General features: G+C 48.4%; 1 protein-coding gene across 8 annotated transcripts in view; it reads left to right on the top strand.

Moving 5' to 3' along the window:
* The window catches only part of kdm6b.S (lysine (K)-specific demethylase 6B S homeolog), a 78,814-nt gene that overhangs the window by 25,407 nt on the left and 38,160 nt on the right, over window positions 1–15,247 (top strand). For 4 of the 8 annotated variants that reach the window (XM_041588960.1, XM_041588959.1, XM_041588963.1 and 1 more), the window contains exon 3: window positions 5,054–5,202. The exons of 2 other annotated variants lie outside the window; for them this stretch is intronic. The gene's annotated coding sequence lies outside the window, so the exon portion shown is untranslated. Of the gene's footprint in view, window positions 1–5,053; window positions 5,203–5,231; window positions 5,370–15,247 lie in introns of all 8 variants that reach the window. 2 more of the 8 variants (XM_018239713.2, XM_041588957.1) reach the window with 1 other exon arrangement.

The following is a 15,247-nucleotide window of genomic DNA, read 5'->3' as shown; positions in this document are numbered from 1 at the left end:
CCTGCAGGGGAGGGACTCTCCTTCTGTCTGTGTCACTGTATCACCCTGCAGGGGGAGGGACTCTCCTTCTGTCTGTGTCACTGTATCACCCTGCAGGGGGAGGATCTCCTTCTGTCTGCTGTCACTGTATCACCCTGCGGGGGAGGACTCTCCTGTCTGTTGTCATGTTATCACCCTGCAGGGGGAGGTACTCTCCTTCTTGTCTGTCACTGTTCACCCTGCAGGGGGGGGACTCTCCTTCTGTCTGTGTCACTGTTATCACCCTGCAGGGGGAGGGACTCTCCTTCTGTCTTGTGTTCACTGTATACCTGCACGGGGAGGGACTCTCTTCTGTCTGTGGTTCACTGTATCACCCTGCAGGGGGAGGGACTCTCCTGTCTGTTGTCACTGTATCACCCTGCAAGGGGGAGGCGACTCTCCTTCCTGTCTGTGTCACTGTATCACCCTGCAGGGGGAGGACTCTCCTCCTGTCTGTGTCCACTGTATCGACCTGCAGGGGGAGGGACTCTCCTTCTGTCTGGTCCTGTATCACCCTGCAGGGGAGGGACTCTCCTTTCGGCTGTGTCACTTGTATCACCGCAGGGGAGGACTCTCCTTCTGTCCATGTGTCACTGTATCACCCTGCCAGGGGGAGGGACTCTCCTGTCTGTGTCACTGTATCACCCTGGCAGGGAGGGACTCATCTCCTGTTCTGTGTCAACTGTATCACCCTGCAGGGGGAGGGACTCTCCTTCTGTTGTGTCACTGTATCACCCTGCAGGGGGGAGGGACTCTCCTTCTGTCTGTGTCACTGTATCACCCTGGAGGGGGCTGGACTCCTGTCTGTGTTCACTGGTATCACCCTGCAGGGGGAGGGACCTCTCTGTCTGCTGTCACTGTATCACCCTGCAGGGCGGAGGCGACTCTCCTTCTGTCTGGTGTCACTGTATCACCTGCAGGGGGAGGGACTCTGGGCTGAGTGCCAGCGGCCCATATACAGCTGGAGAGGGGATTCTGGGCAGACATATGTGTACTATATAATGTTAGTAGCTGTTAACACACTGTCAGTCTATCACACACTCTATTTACACACTAACTGTCAGTGAATGGGCTGGGCAATACCTGTTATCACCCTGCAGGGGGAGGGACTTCCTGTCTGTGTCACTGTATCACCTTGCAGGGGAGGGACTCTCCTCCTGTCTGTGTCACTGTATCACCCTGCAGGGGGAGGGACTCTCCTTCTGTCTGTGTGTCACTGTATCACCCTGCAGGGAGGGACTCTCCTTCTGTCTGTGTCACCTGTATCACCCTGGAGGGGCTGGACTCCTGTCTGTGTCACTGTATAACCCTGCAGGGGGTGGACTCTCCTGTCTGTTGTCACTGATCACCCTGCAGGGGGAGGGACTCTCCTGTCTGTGTCACTGTATCACCCTGCAGGGGGAGGGACTCTCCTTCTGTCTGTGTCACTGTATCACCCTGCAGGGGAGGGACTCTCCTTTTTGTGTCACTGTATCACCCTGCAGGGGAGGGACTCTCCTTCTGTCTGTGTCTCTGTATCACCCTGCAGGGGGAGGGACTCTCCTTCAGTCTGTGTCACTGGTATCACCCTGCAGGGGAGGACTCTCCTTCTGTCTGTGTCACTGTATCACCCTGCAGGGGGAGGGTACTCTCCTTCTGTCTGTGTCACTGTATCACCCTGGCAGGGGGAGGGACTCTCCTTCTGTCTGTTCACTGTATCACCCTGCAGGGGGAGGGACTCTCTTCTGTCTGTGTCACTGTATCACCCTGCAGGGGAGGGGACTTCTCCTTCTGTCTGTGTCACTGTATCACCCTGCAGGGGATGGACTCTTCCTTCTGTCTGTGTCACTGTATCACCCTGCAGGGGGAGGCGACTCTTCCTGTCTGTTGGTCACTGCTATCACCCTGCAGGGGAGGGACTCTCCTTCTGTCTGTTCAACTGTATCTACCCTGCAGGGTGAGGGCTCTTCCTTCTGTCTGTGATCACTGTATCACCCTGCAGGGGAGGACTCTCCTTCTGTCTGTGTCACTTACACCTGCCCAGGGGAGGGACTCTTCTTCTGTCTGTGTCACTGTATCACCCTCAGGGTAGGGACTCTCCTGTCTGTCTGTTCACTGCACCCTGCAGGGGGAGGGACTCTCCTTCTGTCTGTGTCACTTGTATCACCCTGCAGGGGAGGGACTCTCCTGTCTGTGTCACTGTATCACCCTGCAGGGGGAGGACTCTCCTTCTGTCTGTTGTACTGTATCACCCTTGCAGGGAGGACTCTCCTCTTGTCTGTGTCACTGTATCACCCTGCAGGGGGAGGGACTTCCCCTTCTGTCTGTGTCACGTATCACCCTGCAGGGGGAGGGACTCTCCTTCTGTCTGTGTCAACTGTATCACCCTGCAGGGGGAAGGACTCTCCTTCTGTCTGTGTCACTTGTATCACCCTGCAGGGGCGGAGGACTCTCCTTCTGTCTGTGTCACTGTATTCACCCTGCAGGGGAGGACTCTCCTTCTGTCTGTGTCACTGTATCACCCTGCATGTGGGGAGGGAACTCTCCTCCTGTCTGTGTCACTGCTATCACCCTGCAGGGGGAGGGACTCTCCTCCTGTCTGTTGTTCACTAGTATCACCCCTGCAGGGGGAGGACTCTCCTTCTGTCTGTGTCACTGTATCACCCTGCAGGGGGAGGGACTCTCCTTTCTGTCTGTGTCCACTGTATTCACCCTGCAGGGGAGGGACTCTCCTTCTGTCATGTGTCACTGTATCACCCTGCAGGGGAGGACTCTCCTTCTGTCTGTGTTACACCCTGGACTGGAACTCCTGTCTGTGTCACTGTAAAATCACCCTGCAGGGGGAGGGACTCTCCTTCGTCTGTGTCACTGTATCACCCTGCAGGGGGAGGGACTCTCCTTCTGTCTGTGTCACTGTATACCCTGCAGGGGAGGGACTCTCCTTCTGTCTGTGTCACTGTATCACCTGCAGGGAGGGACTCTCCTTCTGTCTGTGTCACTGTATCACCTGCAGCGGGAGGGACTCTCCTTCTGTCTGTGTCACTGCATCACCTGCAGGGGGAGGGACTCTCCTGTCTGTGTCACTGTATCACCCTGCAGGGGGAGGGACTCTCCTTCTGTCCTCTGTGTCACTGTATCACCCTGCAGGGGGAGGCGCTCTCCTTCTGTCTGTGTCACTGTATCACCCTGCAGGGGGAGGGACTCTCCTTCTGTCTGTTGTCACTGTATCACCTGCACGGGGAGGACTCTCCTTCTGTCGTTGTCACTGTATCACCCTGCAGGGGGAGGGACTCTCCTGTCTGTTGTCACTTGGTATCACCCTGCAGGGGGAGGGACTCTCCTCCTGTCTGTTCACTGTATCACCCTGCAGGGGAGGGACTTCTTCCTCCTTGTCTGTGTCACTGTATCACCCTGCAGGGGGAGGGACTCTCCTTCTGTCTGTGTCACTGCTATCACCCTGCAGGGGGAGGGACTCTCCTTCTGTCTGTGTCACTGTAATCCCCTGCAGGAGTGAGGAACTCTCCTTCTGTCTTTGTGTCACTTGTATCACCCTGCATCGGGGAGGGACTTCTCCTTCTGTCTGTGTTCACTGTATCACCCTGGAGGGGGCCTGACTCCTGTCTGGTCACTGTATCACCCTGGCAGGGGAGGGACTCTCCTTCTGTTCTGTGTTCACTGTTATCACCCTCAGGGAGGACTCTCCTTCTGTCTGTGTCACTGTATCACCCTCAAGGGGGGGAGGGACTCTCCTTCTGTCTGTGTCACTGTAATCACCCTGCAGGGGGAGGGACTCCTCCTTCTGTCTGGTCACTGTATCAACCCTGCAGGGGAGGGACTCCTGTCTGTGTCACTGTATCCACCCTGCAGGGGAGGGACTCTTCCTTCTGTCTGTGTCACTGTATCACCCTGCAGGGGGGAAGGCGACTCTCCTTCTGTCTGTTGTCACTGTATCACCCTGCAGGGGGAAGGGACTCTCCTTCTTGTTTCTGTGTTCACTGTATCACCCTGCAGGGGAGGGACTCTCCTTCTGTCTGTGTCACTGTATCACCCTGCAGGGGGGACTCTCCTGTCTGTGTCACTGTATCACCCTCAGGGGAGGGACTCTCCTTCTGTCTGTGTCACTGTATCACCCTGCAGGGGGGGACTTTCTCCTTCTGTCTGTGTCACTGTATCACCTGCAGGGGGAGGGACTCTCCTTGTCTGTGTCACTGTATTCACCCTGCAGGGGGAGGGACTCTCCTTCTGTCTGTGTCACTGTATCACCCTGCAGGGGGAGGGACTCTCCTTCTGTCTGTGTCACTGTTCACCCTGCAGGGGAGGGACTCTCCTTCTGTCTGTTGTCACTGTATCCACCCTGCAGGGTACGGACTCTCCTTCTGTCTGTGTCACTGTATCACCCCTGCAGGGGAGGGGACTTCCTCCGTCTGCTCACTGGTATCAACCCTGCAGGGGGAGGACTCATCTCCTGTCTGTGTCCTGTATCACCCGCAGGGGAGGACTTCTCCTTTCTGTCTGTGTCACTGTATCACCCTTGGCAGGGGAGGGACTCTCCTTCTGTCTGTGTTCACTGTATCACCCTGCAGGGGGAGGGACTCTCCTTCTGTCTGTGTCACTGTATCACCCTGCAGGGGGAGAGGACTCTCCTTCTGCTGTGTCACTGTATACCCTGGAGGGGGCTGGAAACTCCTGTCTGTGTCACTGTATCACCCTGCAGGGGGGGACTCTCCTTCTGTCTGTGTCACTGTAATCACCCTGCAGGGGGAGGGACTCTCCTTCTGTCTGTGTCACTGTATCACCCTGCAGGGGGAGGGACTCTCCTTCTGTCTGTGTCACTGTATCACCCTGCAGGGGGAGGAGCATGGTGTGTGTAGCAGCCTGTGTCTGGGTGAGGAGTAGGAAACAGGATGGGAGAGAGGGAAGGATATTAGACATGGGGGTGGAAGAGGGAGGGCTGGGATAGGCGTATGAAAGCGAGGCTGCTGTTCCTGGAGGGAGGGGGAGGAGGGCACACACAGAGCTGGGGGAAGGGAGCTGAGCTTTCTTTGTTTGAATACAGACTGGGGAAAGAGAGAAAAGAAGAGACAGACAGTGTTTATGCTGCTCCTGTAGCCCGGCCGGGAGGGGCCCCACTCTGGGATTAACTGAGCCGCCTGGGAATGAAGAGTGAGCTGTTTGGTTCTGTTACACACACGTCTCCCCCGCCAGGTAATAATCTGTCTGCTGTCTCTGTATAGGGGACACTCGCTGAACTACAACTCCCTGCAGCAGCTTCATCTGCAACTTGTACATTTGTCCTGCGGTGGGAGTGTCAGGGGTTAAAGACTGACAGCTGAGCAGTTAAAGGGACTGAGGCTCCGAGAGGAGAAATACCGGTATTTATACTGTGTGTCCTGCACATGCGCATTCCTCCTCCTCATTCTACTCCTCATTCTACTCACAACCTTCCCATTTACTCTGCACTTTAACCCTCTGCATCCCCTCAGCTCCTTATTAACCCTCTGCATTCTCTCAGCTCCTTATTAACCCTCAGCATTCCCTCAGCTCCTTATTAACCCTCTGCATTCCCTCAGCTCCTTATTAACCCTCTGCATTCCCTCAGCTCCTTATTAACCCTCTGCAATCCCTCAGCTCCTTATTAACCCTCAGCATTCCCTCAGCTCCTTATTAACCCTCAGCATTGCCTCAGCTCCTTATTAACCCTCTGCATTCTCTCAGCTCCTTATTAACCCTCAGCATTCCCTCAGCTCCTTATTAACCCTCTGCATTCCCTCAGCTCTTTATTAACCCTCTGCAATCACTCAGCTCCTTATTAACCCTCTGCATCCCTCTACAATCCCCCAGCTCCTCATTAACCCTCTGCATTCCCCCAGCATCTCATATCTTATTAACCCTCTGCATTCCCCCAGCATCTCATATCGTATTAACCCTCTGCATTCCCCCAGCATCCCATATCTTATTAACCCTCTGCATTCCTCCCTGCGTCTCATTAACCCTCTGCATCCCCTCAACCCTCTGCATCCCCTCAACCTCATTAACCCTCTGCATTCCCCCCAGCTCCTCATTAACCCTCTGCATTCCCCCAGCTCCTCATTAACCCTCTGCATTCCTCCCAGCGCCTCAATCTGCACATTAACCCTCTCATTCCCCCCAGTGTTTAATTCTGCATAGTGCTCAGGTAGACATAGAAAGACACCAAGACAGAAGACGGTTAATATTGAACAAGAAGGAGCTCTAGTGCAGAGTTAATGTGCGGTATTTGATGTTTCTATTCCCTGTGTGCTGCAGCATTCGGTGTGAATATAAAGGTAAATGTCATGCATCTAAAGGGTTCATTTCCCTCTGTGAAAAAATATGGTTTAAGGTAAAATACAGAATGAACAGTAGCACTTTTAGGGTTAAGCTAAACTGATTAATTGATTTGCTGTGTCATGTGGGGTTAAATGACTGGTGAATGGATTGGAGACTGTCATCTGAATGGTTAAAGTTCAGAATAACCTAACATGAGAGTAATTTTGTAGTTAAAGGGTTACTATAGTGCTCTGTATTGGAGGAATGCAGGACTCCATACATGAAAGGACTGGAGGAATGCTTCTAGCTGCAGGGAGGCTGCAAACTGACCCACACCCGTGTGTAAACCTACGGGATATTTCTAGGATTAAATTGCCTTACTGGTAGGCAGTACTGATGGTATGCAGAATAATTGGGTGCAGTGTATATGTAATGGGGGGATAAGAAGGACACGGGTATTTATAGGATTATGAGGCACAGCTGGAGAACTGGGGACATTAAAAGGCTAAGGATCAGTATGAAGAAATGAGGGGCTGAGGGTAAGGGCCAGCTTGTATAGAAAGGATTAGAGGCAGTAATGGGTTAAAGTGGGGATAGGCAGTGAATTATGTTTGCTCTGGTCCTGGCACAGTTAGTCCATTAAATGCCCCATGCCCCTTAATAACATCACTAAATACTCTAATGCGGCTCCTGTACCAAGAAGTACTATGGAGATGACAGGGTTAAGTGCAAGGGGGAGGAGTTAGTGACTTTATGTACATATTTCTGTTCTGTGTCAGTTACACGTGTATATTGGACTGGTAGTGAATTCTGTGTCAGTTACACGTGTATATTGGACTGGTAGTGGGTTCTGTGCCAGTCACCCTGGTCCTATTAGGGTCTTGGATAAGAGATTACCTGTGCCAGTTTTACATGTTATATGGGACTTGTAGTTGGAGTTCCTGTGGCCAGTTACACGTGTATATTTGGACTGGTAGGATTGAGTTTTGTTGGGCCAGTTACACGTGTATATTGGGCAGACTGGTAGTGAGTTCATGCCCAGTTTACACGTGTATATTGACTGTAGTTTGGGTTCTCTTGCCAGTGTCGCTGGTTCCTAAGGGTCATAGTAGAGATTACTGTTCCAGTTATTACGCCGTATATGTGGACTGGTAATGAGTTTCTGCTGCCAGTTACATGACTGTAACCAATAATAGACTTGGTATAGGTTGAGTTTCATGTGCAGTTACATGTATAATTTGGACTGGTAGTGAGTTTCTGTTTCCCATTTCTTTGGTAATCTTTATAGGGTCAGTAGAAGATTACTGTTGCCAGTTACACATGGTATATTGGACTTTGGTTAGTGAGTTCCTGGCCCCAGTACACATGTATATTGAACTGGTAGATGGAGTTCTGTGCCAGTTACACATGTTATATTTGGACCGGGTAGTGAAGTTCTAGTGCCAGTTACACGTGATAATAATTGGACGTTTAGTGAGTTCTGTGCTCAAGTCGCTGGTTTCTATAGGCGGTTCTGTAGGAGCATTTACATGTGCCATGTTACATGTGGTTATATTGGATTGGTTAGTGAGTTCTGTGCCAGTTAACACATTTTGTATAAATGCACTTGGGTAGTGAGTTCTGTGCCAGTCAAATTTACACTGTGTACATTGGAACTAGGTTTAGTTGAGTTCTGTGCCTCAGTTAACACAGTGTATTTTGGCTGGTAGTGAGTTTGATTGTCAAGCTTACACGCTGTAAATTGGATACTGGTACGTGTAGTTCTTGTGCCAGTTAACACGTGTTATTGGAACTCGGTAGTGAGTTTCCATGCTTGCCAGTTACACGATGTATTATTGGATGATAGGTAGTGAGTTCTGTTGCCAGTATCAGCGTTGTATATTGGATTCGGTAGTGAGTTCTGGCCAGTTACACGTGTATTTATCTGAGACTGATTGTGAAGTTCTGTGCCAGTTAGACGTGTATATTGACGGTAGTGAGTTCACCATCAGTAGTTGTGCCAGCTACACAAAATGGACATTGGGACTCGGTAGTGAGTTCTGTGCCAGGTTACACGTGTATTTTTGACTGGTTAGGTGAGTTCTGTGCCAGTTAACACGTGTATTATTGGGACTGGTAGTGGTTTTGTGGCCATGTTACACGGTTGGTATATTGGAACTAAGGTAGTGAGTTCTGTGCCATTTTACACGTTGTATATTGGACGGTACGTGATTCCCTGTTGCCAGTTACAACGTGTACATGGGACTGGTTAGTGAGTTACATGGCCATGTTACACGTGTATTTTGGACTGTAGTGATTTCATTGTGCCAGTATACACGTGGTATATGGACTTGTAGTTGAGTTCTTTTTTTGTGGGGCGGGGCCATGGGGGAGTTTACACCGTGTATATTGGACTTGGTAGTTGAGTTCTGTTGCCAGGTTACACATGTATATTGGACTGGGGTAGTGGCAATTCTGTCAGTTACATAGTGTATATGTACTGTAGTCGAGTTCTGTGCCAGTTACATGTTTATAATGTGTACGGTAGTGAGTTTTCGTTGCCAGTTATCACTGTATGTATATTGGACTGGTTAGTGAGTTCACTGTGCCATTACACTGTGTATATTTGGATGACTTGGTAGATGAGTTCTCTGTGCCATGTACACGTGATATATGGACTGGGTTAGCGTGTTCTGTTGCCATGTACACTTGATTATATTGGGACTAGGTTAGTGAGTTCCTGTGCAGTTACACGTGTAATATTGGACTAGTAGTGAGTTCCTATTGTGGCCACGACCACGTGTATATTGGACTTAGGAGTGGTATTCGTGTGCCAGTTACACGTGTGTACTATTTGGACTGGTAGGTGGACGTTCGTGCCAAGTTACACGTGATATATTGGACGGTAGTGAAGTTCTGTGCCATGTTACACGTGTATATTCGGACTGGGTAGTGAGTTCTGTGCCAGTTACCACTTGTATATTTGGAACTGGTAGTGAGTTCTGTTGCCAGTTACACGGTGGTATATTGGAACTGGTATTAGTGAGTATCTGTGCAGGTACACGTGATATATTTTGGACTGGTAGTTGAGTTCTTGCCAGGGTTTACACTGTGTATATTGGACTGGTAGTGAGTTCTTGCCAATTTTACACTTGTATATGGGACTGGTAGTGAAGTGTCCTGTTGCCATTTTACACTTGTATTATTGGACTGAGTAGTGCATGTTCGTGTGCCAGTTTTTTACACGTGTATATTCGGGACTGTAGTGAATTTCTGTGCCATGTTACACGGTGTATATTGGGACTGGTGTAGTGTAGTTTCTGTGCCAAGTTACACGTTGTATTTTTGGACTTGCGTAGGATTTTCTGCGTGCCAGCCTACACGTGAATTGGACTTTGTAGCTTGAGTTCTGTGCCAGTTTAACTTGTATATTGGACTGGTAGGTGAAGTTCAATGTGCCAGTACACGTGTTATATTGGACTGGTAGTGAGTTCTGTGCCATCGGCTGGTTTCTATAGGGGGGCAGTAGAGGGAATTTACCGTGCCAGTTACATGATGGTATATTTGACTTTGGTAGTGAGTTCTGTGGCCAGTTACACGTAGTACTATTGGACTCGGTAGGTGCAGTTCGATAATGTTGGCCAGATACACGGTGTATATTGGACTGTAGGTGAAGGTTCTGTGGCCGTTTACACGGTGTATATTGGGACTGGTAAGTTGTGAGTTCTTGGTGCCAGTTTAACACGTGTATATTGGGTACTTGGTAGTTGAACGTTACTGACAGTTACATCGTGTATATTGGACTGGGTAGTGAGTTCTGTGCCAGTTAAACCACGTGTATATTTGGACTGGTAGTGAGTTCTTTGCCAGTTACACGTGCTATATTGGGACTGGTTTAGTGAGTTCTGTGCCCATTGTATCACGTGTATATTGGACTGGTATGAGTTCTGTGCCATTTACACGTGTATATTGGACTGCGTTAGTGAGTCTTGTACCAGTTACACGATAGTTTATATTGGACTTGGTAGTGTAGTTCTGTCCATGTACACGTGTATATTGGACGGTTAAGTGAGTTGGTGTGCCAGTTACACTTGTATTATTGGAGCTGGTAGGTGAGTTCTGCTGCCATGTTTACATCGTGGTTATATATGGACTGGTAGTGAGTTCTTGCCAGTTACACCGTGCTATATTGAACTGGTAAGTGGGTCTCTGGCCATTTTACATGTGTATATATGGACTGGTAGGTGAGTTTCTGTCCCAGTGTACACATGGTATTTTGGTAACTGGAGTTGAGTTTCTGTGCCAGTCCGCTAGGTTTCTATATAAGGGTCAGTAGAGATTACTGTGCCAGTTACACCGTGTACATAAAACTGATAGATGAGTTCTGGTTGCCAGTTACACGTGTACTATGACTGAATAGATGAGTGTCTGTGCCAGTTAACACGGTAGATTTGGACTGGTGTGGAGTTTCCGTTTGTACCAGTTACACGTGTACATTGGGACTTGGTAAAGTTGGAGTTCTGTGCCCAGTTACACCGTTCTTACATCTGGACTGGTATGTGAGTTCATGTGCCAGTAACATGTAAGTATTTGGACTGGTAGTGAGTTCTGCTGGCCAGTTCACGTTGGTTTATTGGACTGGTAGTGAGAGTTCCTGTGCCAGATCTTACTCACGTGTATTTTGGTACTGGTAGTTTGAGTTCCCTAGATTGTTGCCAGTTTAACACGTGGTTATATTGGACTCGGTACGGAAGTTCTGTGCCAGTTACAGTGAATATATTGGGAACTGGTAGTGGAGTTCGTGTGCCAGTTACACGTGTTACATTCGGACCTGGTAGTGAGTTCCGTGCCACGTTACACGTGTAATTGGATCTGGTAGTGAGTTCTAGTGGCCAGTTACACGGTGCTTATTGGAACTGTGGTTAGTGAGTTTCTTTGTGCCACCGTTACACGTGTATAATGGACTCGGTTAGTGAGCTTATCTGCTGCCACGTTACACGTGTATTTTGCGCTGGCCACTGGTAAGTGAGTTTCGCGTGTGCCAGTTACACGGTGGTATATTGGACTGGTAGTGCGCGGTTCCCCTGTCCAGCCAGCCCGCTGGTTTCTATTAGGGTCAGTAGAGATTTACCGTGCCAGTTACATGGTGTATATTGACTTGGTAGTGAGTTCTGTGCCCAGCAGTATAGCGCACGTGGATATTGAGTCCAATGCGTAGTGGATGTTCTTGTAGGTCTCTCATGTGAGCTTAACACAGTTGTATATGTGGGCAGCTCGGTAGTCGTCAGTTCACCTTGTGCCAAGTTTACACGCTGTATATTGGGACTTTGGGTATTTGAGTTCCCTGTGCCAGTTTACGACGATGTATATTTGACTTGGTAGTGCCATTCTGACAGCATAACACTGATTATATTTGGACTTATGGTAGTGGCATTTCTGTGCCAGTAACACGTGTATATTGACTGGTAAGATTGTAGTGTTCTGTGACGCCAGTTACACGTGTATATTAGTGTATGCTGGTTAGTGAGTTTACTTAGTGCCCTGAGAAATGTACACGTGTATGATTGGACTAGAGTCTCCATGTGGATGTTTTTGTGCCCAATTGTATACATCGTGTATATTTGACTTTGGGTGTTAGTGCAGTTCTTGTGCAGTTACAACTGTGGTATAGTTGGGAATCTCAGGTACCGTGAGCCTTTCCCCCTGTTTGCCATGTACACGGTGTATATTGGACTAGGTGTAGTGAGTTGTGGGATGTGCCATAGTTACCACTTGTCCTTATTGGACTGGTAGGTGAGTTCTGTTGCCAGATTACACGTGTATATTGGGACTGGTAGTGAGTTCTTGGTGCCATTGTACACGTGATTATTGTTACTTGGTTAGTCTTGAGTTTCCATTGTGCCAGTTACATGTGGTCCCTCCACCTGGGTTTTTGGAATGGTAGTGAGTTCCCCTGTTGCCAGGTTACACGTGTATATTGAACTTTAGGTAGTTGTGTTCTCTAGCCATGTTACATCGTGTATATTGGACTTGGTAGTGGAGTTCTGTGACCAGTTCCACAATGTTATTTTGGCCACTGGTAGTGAGTCTGTGCCATAATACAGGCTGGTTTTCTATAGGTTGCAAGGTAGAGATTACTGTGCCAGTTACATGTGGTACATTGGACTGGTAGTTGAGGTCTGTGCCAGTTACACGTGTTATTTGGAACTCGCGCGTTAGTGAGTTACTGTGCCAGTTACACGTGTATATTGGACGTGTGGGATAAGTGGAGTTCCTGTATTGGCATCAGTTACCACGATTGTTTATATTTAATAAGGACTGGCAGTGCCAGAATTCTGTGCCAGTATACACGTGCTTACATTGGACTGGTAGTGTAGTTACAATTTGTGCCTAGTTAACGTGGCATATTGGGGCTGGTTAGTGAGTTCGTGGCAGTTAACCACGCTTGCTTATTGGCACTGGTAGTTGACGTTCTGTGCCAGTTACAACGTGAGTATACACTGTGGAACTTGGTAGTGAGTTCTGTGCCAGTTACACCGTGTATTCCTTGGGGATGCGCCCACTTGGTGGAGTGCCCAGTCTGTCCAGTTACACGTGTTTATATTGGACTGTAGCTGGAGTTCTCACCTGTGACATGCTTACACAGTTGAATATTATGTGGAATTCTCTGTGTGATTCTGTGTTGCCAGTTACCACGGTGTATATTGGACGTTGGTAGTCAGTGTTCTGTGCCAGTTACAACGTGTATATTTGGACTGGTTAGTGAGTTCTGTGCAGTTACATGTGAATATATTGGACTGGTATTAGTTCTGTGCCAGTTTAACACGTTATCATTGGACTGGTTAGTATAAGTTTCTGTGCCAGTTACACGTGTCATATGGACGGTAGGTGATTCTGTGCCAGTTGTACGACTGTGATTATATTGGACTGGTAGTGAGTCTGTAGCCAGTTTACACGTGATATATTGGACTGTAGTGAGTCGGTGTGCCAGTTACATCTGTTAATATTGGGATGCTAAGTTAGATAGTGAGTCTTTTGTGGCCTAAAGTGTAGACACTTTGCCACCTTGGAATTATTGGATACTGGTTTTAGTTGATTGTCCATTGCTGCCATGTTACACGTGTATATTTGGGTACCTTGTAGTGAAGTTTCTGTGCCAGGTTTAAACTTGTTATAGCGACTGGGTAGTGAGTTCGTTGTTGCCAGTTACACGATGTTATATTTGGACTGGGGTAGGTGAGTGCTGTCGCCCAGTCGCTGGGTTTATCTTATAGGCTGTCAGTAGAGTGAATCTACCGTGTCCAGTTACATGTGTATATTGACTGGTAGGGGGAATTTGCGGACTGGGGTGAGGTGGCCGCAGGGTGGGCGTGGCCGGTAGCTTGATGAGAGGTAAGTGGGAGTTGGACAGTGGGAGAACGTGTGGCGGCGGCCGTGGCAGGCGGGGTGGGGTGTGTGTGGCGATGGCGCTACTAAGTTGAAGTGTCCTGTGTTGGTGTGTGTTGTGTGTTTGTTCTGTGCTCGAGTTATCACTGTGTATATTGTGACTGGTAGGTTGAGTTTCTGTGCCAGATACTCGTTTGTTATTATTGGTCTGGTAGTGAGTTTTCTATTGTTTGCCAGTTTACATGCTGTAATTATTGTTATCTGGTATGTTGAGGTTTGCGTGTCCACCTAGTTACACGTGATATATTGGTGACTCCGGATAAATGAGTTCCTGTGCCAGTTACACGTGTATATTAGACTGGTAGGTGGTTTCTGTGCCAAGTTACACGTGTATTTGGACCTGGTAGTGTGAGTCTCCTTCCATTGGAATTGCCTAGTTTGACGACAAGTGTACATTGGAACTGGTAGTGAGTCTGTGCCAGTCTTACACGTGTACGTTGGACTTGTAGTAAGTTCGTGTGCTCAAGGTTACATTTGTACATATGACTGATAGTGATTTCTGTTGCCAATTACACTGAGTATACTGGAAAATATCTTTGGTAGTGAGGTTCCTCCGTTCGACAGACCCTGGTCATTGTGTGATACTTGGTTACTGGTTTAGTGTAAGATTTCTTTGCACAGAGTTTATCAACCTTGCGCTGTGGGGTATATTGCGGACTGTGTGAAGTTCTGTGCCAGTTACACGTGATTTATTGGACGTAGTGATTCTGTGCCAGTTACACGTGTATTTTTGGACTGGTAGTGAGTTCTGTGCGCATTACACGTGTATATTGGGACTGGTAGTGAGTTTCTGTGCCCATTTTCACATGGTATATTGGCAACTGGCCTAGTGAGTTCTGTGCCAGTTACACTAAAGTGTTACATGACTGGTAGTGAGTTCGTGTGCCAGTATACACGTGTATATATTTGGACTTCGGTAGTGAATGTTCTGTGCCAGTTACACGTGCTTATTGTGACTGGTAGTTGAGGTTCTGTGCCCAGTTACACGTGTATAATGGACTGTAGTGAGTTCTTGTGCCATGTTACACTGATTGTATTTTGGACTTGGTAGTGAGTTCTGTGCCAGTTACCGGTGTATATGTAGACTGTAGTGAGTCTGTGCCAGTTACACGTGTATATTGGGCACTTGGAGTGAGTCTCTGCCAGTTTTACACGTGTACATTTGAACTTGGTAGTGAGTCTGTGCCAGTTACACGGTTATATTGGACTGGTAGTGAAGTTTCTGTTGCCAGTTACACGTGAATTGGTACTGGGTAGTGAGTTCTGTGCCAGTTTCACGTTTATATTGGACTGGTATGAGTTCCCTTGTGCCAGTTACACGTGTAATATTGGACTGGAGTGAGTACTGGTGCCAGTTACACGTGTTATATTGGACTTGTATTGGAAGTTCTTGTGCCAGTACACGTGCTACATTGGGGACTGGTTAGTGAGTTTCTATGGCCAGTTTACACGGTATATTGGTATATCTTGCTGTAGTGAGTTTCCTCTTACTTTTATACCATGGAATTGCCTCTATTAACCTATGAATAGAGTGCCA

Source organism: Xenopus laevis, chromosome 3S (genome assembly GCF_017654675.1).
Source record: "Xenopus laevis strain J_2021 chromosome 3S, Xenopus_laevis_v10.1, whole genome shotgun sequence".
NCBI lineage: Eukaryota > Metazoa > Chordata > Amphibia > Anura > Pipidae > Xenopus > Xenopus laevis.
Note: the sequence above shows the minus strand (reverse complement) of the source record. Positions and strands in the feature narration are given on the sequence as shown.